Below are 12,058 nucleotides of genomic sequence, written 5' to 3'. Positions count from 1 at the left end.
AATCAATCAGTCGATCTCTCCCCCCATCGACACCATGAATAAAGGATCCACAAATTCAAATAACAGAAGGCAACAAACAAAAACATGTTAAGATTTTAACAGTTGTGGATCCAGATAGATTAAAACAAATTTGCGGTCGTATCATTCCATTGTCAGTTTTGTCATTGTCGAGGTTGGTAGATATTTCTGATCTGGACAGGAAGTATAAATGTATAGATCTTTATGAAAAATTGAAATCTGCATCAAGCTTCAATGGTGTGTAAAAATATGACCCAACCCTTCATGGTTTAACCCCTGCTTAGTATCAAGCTAAGCCCTGCGAGGCATTTTATTTGTTTGATATGAAATAAGGCTCTTATGGAAAAGGGGAGGGGGCTCGGATTTTGTGGTGAGTTACAAACTTTTTTTGCCGAAGCGCGAAAATAATTAATTTTTTCAGCAGCAGCCAGGGTTAAAATATTTATTTGATTATAATCAAAATATGGATGATGGAAATATTGAATTGTTTTTTTTATCGTATGACTGAGAAAAAAACTTTGGCTGAAATATGGAGTAATCGTATTTTTTATAACAAACCAGGCCAGATATCCCCCTCAGTACAAACCTGATCTGTGCCTAACAATTGGTTATAATACAATAAAACCAGGAAACATACCGGACTAAGAAGGCAAAATTAACAAAATAAATAAAAGCGGGGAGCAGTTCTAATCTCTTTAACCCACATGGACCAACCACTCAACTGGAGAATACCAGATAATCTGTTAAATGTAAAGTAGAAAAGAGACCATGATACAGACACAGAAACAAATAAAACACTATAAATAATAATAGAAAAACACACAGCAACTAAAGATAAACTAGAAATACTTTCAGCAAGTTCATAAAGATAATACACCCCCATTTCAAATGCAGTTGAATGTGTAACCTGGAAGTTCAACTTTCTCCCTTTGCAGTTCCCAGACAGTAACTTTATTCTTTCAGGCACATCTATATATGATGCCCTACCTTCCTATAAATTTCCATCAAAATCAATTCAGCGGTGTAGGAGGAGTTGCGCTTATGAGGTTTTAACATTTCAACACTTAAGTTGGATTATCTCCCCTTGGAGTCTGCTGACAGTATGAGGTTAGTGAAAAGTCTGAGAATTTCAGTTGCATTCTTATAAAGATATACTGAAATTGACTATTCGGGCTAGTAGGTAAAATGTTGATGCCACAGACTGTAACAGTTAGGAAGTAGCACAATTTTTTTTAACGTGTATTGAAATGTCAATTGCTGTATCAAAAAAGCATAAACCCTTCAGATTTGACATTGGAAAGCATTTATCACTTCCGATTTACATTAAAAAAAGATACTTGAACATTAGAAGTTATACTCCACCAAAAAAAGAGTGTCAGGGTGGTCTTCAGAAAGGGGGGTCTAAATACATTCTAGAACATAAAGAAGTCAGGCTGGTTTGTAGATAGTAAGAGTCTAAATCCATTCAGGAAGATTAAGGCGAAAAAATATTTGTGGCAGGTCCTCAGTTGCTGAATCCATGGATGATGATGAAATGCTGCCATCATCTCAAACAGCCCCATGCATATAGTACTGGAAGATGATATATACATAGTCAAGATGAACATGGAACAATTGAGATGAAAGCAGACTAAGATTTCGTCCAACACATTCTTCCACGCCAATGGAGAGACAAATGTCCTGAAAATAGAACAAGAATAAAAACATTGTACTTGCATAAAATATGTAACCAATGAACTAATGACTTTTATATTTAACAAAGAACACCCAAACCTGTCTTAACAGACAGACATATTGACACCCAGACTACTTCATACACTTGACTTATTAACCAGAAGTATAAAAAACTACATCCAAACCTAACATGCTACAGACATAGAGATAGACACGAGATCACATTTGACTAATTTACCAGAGGTATACAAAATATCTCAAAACCAAACAGACACACAGACAGACAGACCTACGGACATGGAATCACCAAATACACTTGACTACCGGTAATTAACCAAAAGTAAAACAAACACCTCCAAAACTAAAGTGTGACAGACAGACAGACAGACAGACATATTGACATGGAATCACCATATACACATGACTAATTAACCAAAGGTAAAACAAACACCTCCTAACTAAAGTGTGACAGACAGACAGGCAGATAGACAGACAGACAGACTGACATGATATCACAATATACATTTGACTTATTAACCAGAAACAGTTTTTCTCATCAATTTACATTAATCATCAATCTGCTTCAAAAACAGGAAAAAGTGGTTTAAAACCTTGTCATTAATGACATTTTCAGGGGACATAACTCTAAGGAGTCAACAGATTATTCTCAAATTTGCATCAATAATAGATAATTCAGTAATGAACAAAGTCTACAATTTTTTTTTCTTAAATTTACACCATTGAAGGATCTGTTTATTGTGCATACAATTGGAACTGTCATGAGAGCTGTTAATTTTTTTTAAAAAGAAAATACCAAAAAAAATCTAGAGGTTCTAGAAAGCCTGAATTGCTCATCTTGTCAAAATAGACTTTTTTTGGCTTTCTAAAGTTGAACTCTTGACCTTCTCGTCACTATTGTCACAAGACTCATTTAATCAATAGAGGACATCTTAGTTTTCAGTTGGGTTTTCATTTATAAACAAATCTCTCATAGTTATTTTTTTACTCTTCAAGGGCAATAAAATTCAACAGATCTTTATGAAAGAGTATTCAAGGGAACCAAGATTCCAGCAGAAATCAAAAGAATGTTATCCAAGAACAAAGACCAGACATGGAAAACAGATAAATAAATATGGTGACATTCTTCGCTTAGTTCAGTCTGTGCTTTTCGTCATTAGCCCAAAACCTGAGGCTAGTAAAGATTGATACGGGTTAGTGAAAAGTCTGAGAATTTAAGTTGCATTCTTATAAAACAATTACTGCAATTGACTGTTTGGACCAACAGCTGAAAATTTTGATGATACAGACTGTAACAGTTAGTAAATAACACAGTTTTTGTGTAAATCGTGGATTAAAATGTCAATTTTCATATCAAATAGCATAAACCCTACAAATCTGGAGAGCATAAATCACCTTCAATTTACTCTGATAAAAAAGATACTTGAACATCAGAAGTTTATCATGATGATCCCAACTGGTTATACTCCACCAAAAAAAGAGGGTTAGGGTAGTTAGTAGAAAGGGACGGTCTAGATACATTCTGGAACACTCAAGATGTCAGGCTGTTTTGTACAAATGAGAGTCTAAATCCATTCTTGATGATAGAGGCAAAAAATATTTGTGGTAGGTCTTCAGTTGCTGAATCCATGGATGATGATGAAATGCCATCATCTCAAACAGCCCCAAGTACATAGTACTGGAAGATGATATTTACACAGTCAAGATAAACATGGAACAATTGAGATGAAAGCAAACTACTATTTCTTCTGACACATACTTCTACACCACTGGAGACACCAGACCTGAAAATAGAACCAAAAAAAAATTTTGTACTTACAAGCACAACATATGCAACTCTTCAACTGATGGATTTTATTTTCAAACCAAACCTGTCCTAACAGACAGACAGACTGATACACAGACCACTTTATACACTTGACTAATTAACCTAAGGTAAATAAACTACCTCCAAACCAAACATGTAACAGACAGACATGAAATCAATATATACATGTAAACTTTAGGCTTGACAAATCAAACACTTAGACAGACACCTTGACCACTATATACACTTAACTAATTAACCAGAGGTTTATAAAAACTACCTCCAAACCAAACATGATATAGACAGACAGACAGACATGAAATCACTACATTTTTGTGTATATACACTTCAGGCTATACTAATCAGACAGTTAGACTGACACCTTGACCACTTTGTACACTTGACTAATTAACCAGAGGTATATAAAAACTAGCTCCAAACCAAACATGATATAGACAGACGGGAGACATGAAATCACTACATTTTTGTGTATATACACTTCAGGCTATACTAATCAGACAGTTAGACTGACACCTTGACCACTTTATACACTTGACTAATTAACCAGAGGTATAAAAAAACTACCTCCAAGCCTAATATACTACAGATAGACCAACAGACAAGAGATCACTTCATACACTTGACTAATTTACCACAATTACATAGAAACTACTTAAAAACCTAGCAGACAGACAGACAGACAGACATGAGATCACTTAATACACTTGACTAATTTACCACAGGTAGAAAAAACTACCTCCAAACCAATAAAGCTACAGACAGACTGACATGAGATCACTTTATACACCTGGCTAATTTACCACAGGTAGAAAAAACTACCTCCAAACCTAACATGCTGCAGACAGACAGACACGAGGTCACTTAATGTACTTGACTAATTTACCAGAGGTATAAAAAAATACCTAGAAACCTAACAGACAGACAGACAGACTGACATGAAATCATTTTAAACACTTGACTAATTTACCACAAGTATACAAAATACCTAAAAACCTAACAGTCAGACAGACAGACAGACTGACATGACATCATTATATCCACTTGACTAATCAATCAGAGGTAAACAAACACTGCCAAAACTAATGTGTGACAGACAGACAAACAGACAGACAGACATGAGATCAGTATGTACACTTTATTAATCAACCTGAGATATAACAGCTACCTCCAAACCTAACGTGTGACAAACAGACTGAATCACTAATCTGTTCAGAATTGAAATTATTGCCATATTCAACTCAGGGGATACCAATCCATACATAAATAAACACATTTTTCTAAAATTTGCATCAAAAATAGATCTTATTTTCAGAACATATTTCAATTTACATTTACATTAATCATCAATTTGTTATTGTTTACTAAAAAAAAACAACAGAGAAACAGTGGAAAAATTCTGTCATTAATGACATCTTCAGGGGCATAAATCCAAGGAGGGAAACAGTAGGAAAAAAACTGTCATTAACAGGCACGGATCCAAGGACCCCCTAAATCGGTAAGATAAAAAACTTTCACCACAAGTTTCACCCCATAATATTTGTTGCCTAGCTTTGCACAACATTTAATTCAATTAACGCCCCTGATTAATGACATCTTCAGAGGAATAAATCCAAGGAGGGTCAACAGATTATTCTGAAATTTGCATCATTAATAAATATTTTGATAATGAACAAAATACTTAATTGTGATGCAAGTTGCTAATATATATATATATCATAATATGTAGACTCAGCTTTACTTTTAAGACCAACACAGGATTCCTGTATTATCCATCCTACAAATGACAAGAACATTGAAACATCAAGGTAAATACTTGTTTTTGCATTTTTATCTATATCTTAAAAGAATATTCAGCACATGCACTTGTTTGAATGGAGCCTTGTAAATTTGTTTGAAAATGCAAAAAAAACATACATGATAAATTCAAACAAAAATCCCTTCTAAATACAATTTTCTTACTACAAAAGGTAAAAAAAATTACATAGTCAACTGATTTCGACAAAAAAAAAGTTAAGATATTATAACAAATACCTCAAAAATCAGAAAATTAAATTTATACTGTAAAGGGAGGTAATTCTGCAGTACATGTACAGTTTATTCAAGATGACTCTTTATGATTGCATGTTTTATTGATATTTTCATAAAATAAAAAGGAAATTCATGTATTTTCTCAATTTCAGATCTTACCAAACAACATAAAGACTTGTGCACTTTAAATTCCTCCACAATGTGGAATCAGAATAGAGTTCCTTTTTTTAGTGTGTTTCTTCCAAATTTATTTTTTGCTGTCCTGAACTTTACTTCTTTAATAGTATTTGCAACAGATATGTGGGGCAAGGATCAAATATACATATACAAGGGATTTTTTTTTTCATTCTGTAATTTCATGTGGAAATTTTGATTTGGTCTTGTGGAACAAGGTCAAAATTAAGGACATTTGGCAGTGGTCACTTTTCATGTATACGGGGTCTCTGAAACATAGAAACGTTTTTATACATGTTTCCATTTTGGTAAAGTTTTATTGAATTTGTAGTGGTGTAATTTTTTTATATGTCAAAATGGGTCCCTTGAAATGCATTTCAAAATTAGTTGTGTTCTCATACTTGTAACTATTAGAGGTCACATTTTTGTAAAACATGCTATTTTTTATATCATATGTTTTGGGGGTTTATTTCTCAGAATTAATGGAATAAAATTGAAATGTGGCAAAAAAAAAATTTTTTCTTTTTCTTTTTTTCATTTTGTCCATACTTAAATGGGTTTCTATGGAATTTTCAATGTAAATCCTTAATTGCCTATAGCATCAAGGTAAATTTGGGCATATGAGCTAATTATTTTCTCATGATTTTTTTTTTTTTTTTTTCACAGTGTCATATTACCAGCAAATAAACACCATTCATAATCAGTGGAAAGGGTATAGGTAATAATTTGAACATTTAGAAGTTGTTTTTGACGGGAAAGGTCATTTGGTAAAATAACAGTTTTTGTCAATTGTCGCAACCTCTTGTAATACATGTACAACTCTGTACTGGATCCGTATGAAATACTGAAATGTCTTGAAAATGTAAAAGAAGCATGATTACCCATTCTTTTACATATATTTTGAATGAATGTGCCACTTAAGCCTCTACTGAGTTGACAAAAAAAAACAATTATTTTTGAGCCGGTCTTACACTAAAGAGCCTCAAAGTAGAACAAAAACTGACCTGATATGAAAAAGAAAAATCCAATTGAGTTCACATTTACCACATAAGCATCAAAACATGCATGTTAAAATATCAGTTCACTATTTTTTTGGCATATTTACCAAAACTCGCAGTTTGACAGCCCTGGTCTTGGCTTGATTTAAATGACATCATCTGATAGTTTACTCTAAAAGACAGCCTCTGGTTATTTTTAAAGTACATTTAATGTTACTGGTGCACTTTAGAAGTAAGTTTGGGTATATTCATTTATTTTTAGCTTCTAAAAATGAGTTTTTATATAAGTACACCTGTACTAAGTGAAAATGCTCTAATACTGCAGTATCATGTATTAAAACACATATTTTTGTCTTAAATCAGATGGAAACCTGACTAGCTGGTGTTTTGTACTTCAGAAACATGCAATGCAATGGAAATAAAGAAAAAAAAGATAGAGTAAATCTTCAAATATTTGAATTGAGGCCATTTAGAGGACACTTCATTATCCAATCTGCACAAAGTCACAACATACATGTACACCATGAATGTAAAATTTGCATAATTTTTTTTTTTATTCAAATTGCTGTAAAACTTTGCAGTTAGACAAAAAATATAGTTCCTTTTTTAGTGTGTTTCTTCCTAATTTTGTCATAAATGCACAATGAATTACCTGTGTTATCGTACCTGTCCTGGCAAACTTTATCGCTCACCTAGTCAAACTTGGTCATTTAGTTTCTAGAGCTGGACTCTTGACCTTACTGTACTATTTTCACAAGAATCATTTAAACCACAGATACATGAGGACAGGTCCCTATATGAGCCTCTGGGTAACCCAGAGGCTCTGATATACAAAAAAGGAACATGTAGGGACCTGCCAATACATTTACATGTATCTGAAACTAGATGTGCATTGTATTGACCCATGTTGTATAGAAAGAGGGAAAAAGCAAAAAAAAAAAAAAAAATGTGTGAAAAGTCTGTCAGTTAAAAAAAAGGGATGAGCACCAAGAGGGACATGTCCTCAAATATCTGTGCCTTCAACACGATTAAGCAGGTCAAATTTGTCCCAAAACTCAAACTTAAGAAACTCCAAATTTAAACCCATAAATTCGTGTTTCAATTTCATTTCTTTGAAAAGAAGTGTCACGAATCTGACAAAAAGCCAAAAAAGTGTAACTTGCGGTGCGTCTTGTGAGACAATTTAAAACAGGACCATAATCAATTTCTACAATTTTTTTAACAAAAAATAGCGGAAGTCAAATGTCTCAGATAAAGCCCGCCCCGGTTACAGGAACGACAAACATATCACGGAACTGGAGTATTCTGGTTTTTCACTTAAACTGGAGTGAACCAGCCCATTTATTGCTATGAATAAATTATCATATTATTCAATATTTCAATACATCGTTTCAGTGTAGACAAAAAAAATGGAACTTAGGGTGGACACTCCTTGCCTGGAGAGTTTAGCCGATCTTTAGATGCAATAATATTTTTTTTTATTTCGATGGTGGTCAAAACAAAAAAAAATACCTGCAGTGATGAATCCCTAAAGGGATAACAGATGCAAGAATTACAGGACAAAAATCATGTTTGGAAACTTATTCAATTTTGCAGATAAGTCATTTTTAATATTATGTTATGATATTTGAAACACAATATAAAGTAACAACGGTTTTCTCAAGACAACTATTTCTTGAAATTTTTTTAACTCGATTAAACCCTATTGGTTCCCTCTTGTATTAAGATTAAACAAGTACATGTACTATCTTTAAAAAAAGATAGTCAACACAGTAAAACTTGTTCTTTTTACTTTTAACTTTCATCAGGAAATAATGCCTGGCACGCAATTTCAATTTCCTTTTACGAACCCCACTAAGTTAACAGTATTTGGCCAATCGGGAAAAAAAACTGCGATCAAGTGACTTACATTTCTATAAAAGAGCATCCTTAAGGTCATAGGGTAAAAAGCAAAGCTATACCGGCTGCGTCAGAAAAAAACAAAACATAACAAAATAAAACAAAACAAACCAAACAAAAAAAAATAGTTAAGAACAAGGAGTGGCATGTATACACATGGAGCATCCACTGTTTACACAGGGACCGTTCATTGACTCACATCTCACAAAAAATGATGATGCTATATAATTTTCAATCTGCCCACTGATTGTCTTAGAATTTGATCTCCCAATGCCCTGCCTTATTTCAGCATTTTACCCCCACCTCCACACACAGAAACCTAGATTTCGGATTTAAATGAGAGATGTATATATGTACATTGTAAATATGCATGGGTGGTACACACATTCACTACCTGTAATATTAGTAATACCATTTCCCTATTAATGTAAAAGAAAACTTCTATAAGCTGTTAGCAGATTCAGGATTGGAGCACATGTATATTAAGTCCCAGAAATTTATCCAGGGGGGGAGAATATTCCAATACCATATACTTGAATGAGTTGATTGTGTTCGATTTTGTGAATATTTATTTAAATTATTATTTATTTCATTAATCCTGGTGCTTTTTGTACAAATACATGGAAATAATACACTAGTTATAATTTATTCCTTTAACTGTCTCTTCCTTAACTGTAACCCCCCAAAAAACGCTTAAGGCTAGAAACCACTAATTCCACTTCCCATAGGCTTCTATGCTAATTTCACAATATTCAATATATCAGCATGATTCTACATATGTCAGCTCACAATCCTCAGAGTGGCATGTGGGGTTAGCAGACTTGCAGTGCAGTACTGGTCACCGGAAGTGAAGGGTCTATAAATAGCATGGAAAATCCCAGTGTTTTCACAAGATAGGTGTATATTTAGAAATCATTATGGAGATTAGGCTTCACATCACAAGAAGCAAAATGCACCTATAAAATGTACAGAAATGTTTTTCCTTTCAGAAACTATTTAAATTTTTAAAATAAGATGAGCACTTTTTTTTTCACAGCACTATGAGGAACGGGTAGTTTCTGCATAGAACTATTTTTGCGTACGTTCCAAATGTTCATTGGTTGAATTGGTGGTCTGTAACCTAAATGAGTGTAATTAGTCGGCTGGTTTTTCAGGTGACACACAGGGCGTGTCTGTGCTACGGTTTTAAAGAATTACACTCAGCAACTGTTGAAATATTAGTTGCTCTCACTCATGCAGAATAAGGATACGATTATTTATCAAAAAATCAGCTATGGCCTTTGTCAAACAAACAAAAAAATATTATATGATTCCATGAGTGGATCAAGAGATTTTGAAAAACTGGTTCCAGAACAAATTTGGCTAGCTATTACAAGAAATAAAGAACAATAATTAAGTGAAGAATTTTGGGGCGAAGCGAGGAGCTAGGGAAAAACAGTAATGGTAAAAATTTCAACCAGTAAAACTAGAATTTTTGAAGATTTTAGTTTAATATGGATACTTTTTGTGTATTTTGTGTGTGGCAGCTTACAATGGTAGAATTTACAGAGTTAGGCTTACGTGTAGGTGATCAAATTTAGTGGTCTGAAGGAAGATAAGCTTCTGACACCTGGTCTTTGGCAGACTAAAAATATGCAAAGGTCTGTTAATGAAGATACATGTACTTTATTACAACTGGCTGGTTAAACGTCCAAATCAGGAATGTTACTGTAGTGGAATTACTCTTTCACTTTAGGGATTTATTGTATTTCACTGTCATTGTTAGGAACTTCAGTAATTCCACTAGTTTAGTGAGCTAGACGTCATATATTCTACTCCTAGTGTTCATAGAACTCTAGCTTTAGCTCACCGGATCACTTCCTGTTCCCGATCCCTGCCGGGATAGCTCTTAGTATATAAGATGGCTCTCCCATCCCAAGCGGATACCCGGATTTTAACTGAACATTTTAGCAGACGACGTTATGTTTGGTAAGGATCAGTACTTGACCGGTAATGTTTATTTCACTCCCTGTTAGGATTATAATCAATGATATATACTTGTTGTATTTGGCCAATAATACAATATTAAATATGTAAACTGAAAAAGGATCGCTAATTTACGCCAAAATATAAGGAACCTGGGAAACGTCACTAAGACAAGCAAAGCAAAACTAACAATATTGTTACATATTACAATTAATCATATCCAACAAATACACTGAATAATTGACAAACTTTATAATAAAGTTCAATGGCTGAATTGAATACAAAGAGTGCCCCTTTTTTCTTTAGAAATTTTAGCGACAAAACAAAATTTTCAGATGTCATATTAATCAAATATAATACACTATAACACCATAAATCATTTGCTTTAAATCTATAAAGGGATCCTACTAGACATTAACATCAAAATTAACTTTTAGCGTCTCAAGTGGAGACAACTCTTCAACTAAATTAAAATAAATATAAGTTCCTTTGAAAGGTAGCAAAGAGGGTCAAAACTAAAGAAATTGAACTCGTAAACAAAACATTATTTACAAAATACAGTAAATTATGCGTAGTAATAATATGGTATAGCCATTGAAAAGGGGAAAATTTAGAATATAACATTTGGAGATTTAGGAAAACAACAAATTATCTGTTGGGGCTTTGTTCCTTAGCAAGCATGGAAACTGTGTGTTAAAGGCTTTCAATAATAAAGTTCTAACACTTACCATTCCTAATAAATTGTCTAAACTTGGGAAAGCGTTGAGAACAAAACTAAAAGTTCATGCTGCGTTATTAGTAAATATGAGTTATCTCCCTTGCTTACCATTTTAGAAGACGCTAATTTATTGTAAAGGTACTCAACAAATGACACTTTCTTCATTTAGTATCGATGGGATTTTCACTAAAATACAGTTACGTGATACATACACTTAATTTGCAATGCTATTATACTTTTTTTTAAAACTAGAGGCTCTAGAATGCCTGAATCGCTCACCTGTTCAAAAATAATCTTTATACCTTTCTTAAGCTGGACTCATGACCTTACCGTACTATTGTCACAAGAATCATTTAATCAACACAGAGCATCTTAGTTAACCACCCGGTTTTCACATTACAAAATAAATCTCTAATTGTCATTTTTTTTCTCTTCAAGGGCAATAACTCATAAATTGAGCAACAGATCTTTATGACAGTTTCAGAATAGGTCGGTTTTACCATGCTGATCAATTTTCCCCCTAGAAAATTAGGCTAAACCCTTTGGTTTTCAAGTTATTTCAACATGTCCTCATTTTTGTTAGTGGCTGCAATTTTTTCGGCAGATAAAAAATTGTTAAGGATATCCGAACAAAGATTCATGCAATGTTTGGTTACAATCTATCCTATGGCTTGAAGTTGTCTAAGAGAAGATTTTAAAAAAAAATCCATTTCAGTACCCATAACTGATTCATTTGTC

The 12,058-nt window shown here is 33.3% G+C and overlaps 1 long non-coding RNA gene across 1 annotated transcript; it reads right to left on the bottom strand.

Annotated features, from left to right (window-relative positions):
• Positions 1-444: 444 nt before the first annotated feature.
• On the bottom strand, positions 445-11,442 carry LOC148599750 (uncharacterized). Its single transcript, XR_015918010.1, has 3 exons — positions 11,331-11,442; positions 3,106-3,494; positions 445-1,698 (listed from the first exon to the last, which is right to left on the bottom strand). It is a non-coding gene; the product is annotated as an uncharacterized LOC148599750 (long non-coding RNA).
• Between the last annotated feature and the right edge of the window lie 616 nt (positions 11,443-12,058).

The sequence above is a fragment of the Perna viridis genome, chromosome 13 (genome assembly GCF_037379345.1).
Source record: "Perna viridis isolate PV_CMFRI_1.1 ecotype Kerala chromosome 13, ASM3737934v1, whole genome shotgun sequence".
Classification (NCBI taxonomy): domain Eukaryota; kingdom Metazoa; phylum Mollusca; class Bivalvia; order Mytilida; family Mytilidae; genus Perna; species Perna viridis.
This window is presented reverse-complemented; position numbering and strand designations above follow the sequence as displayed.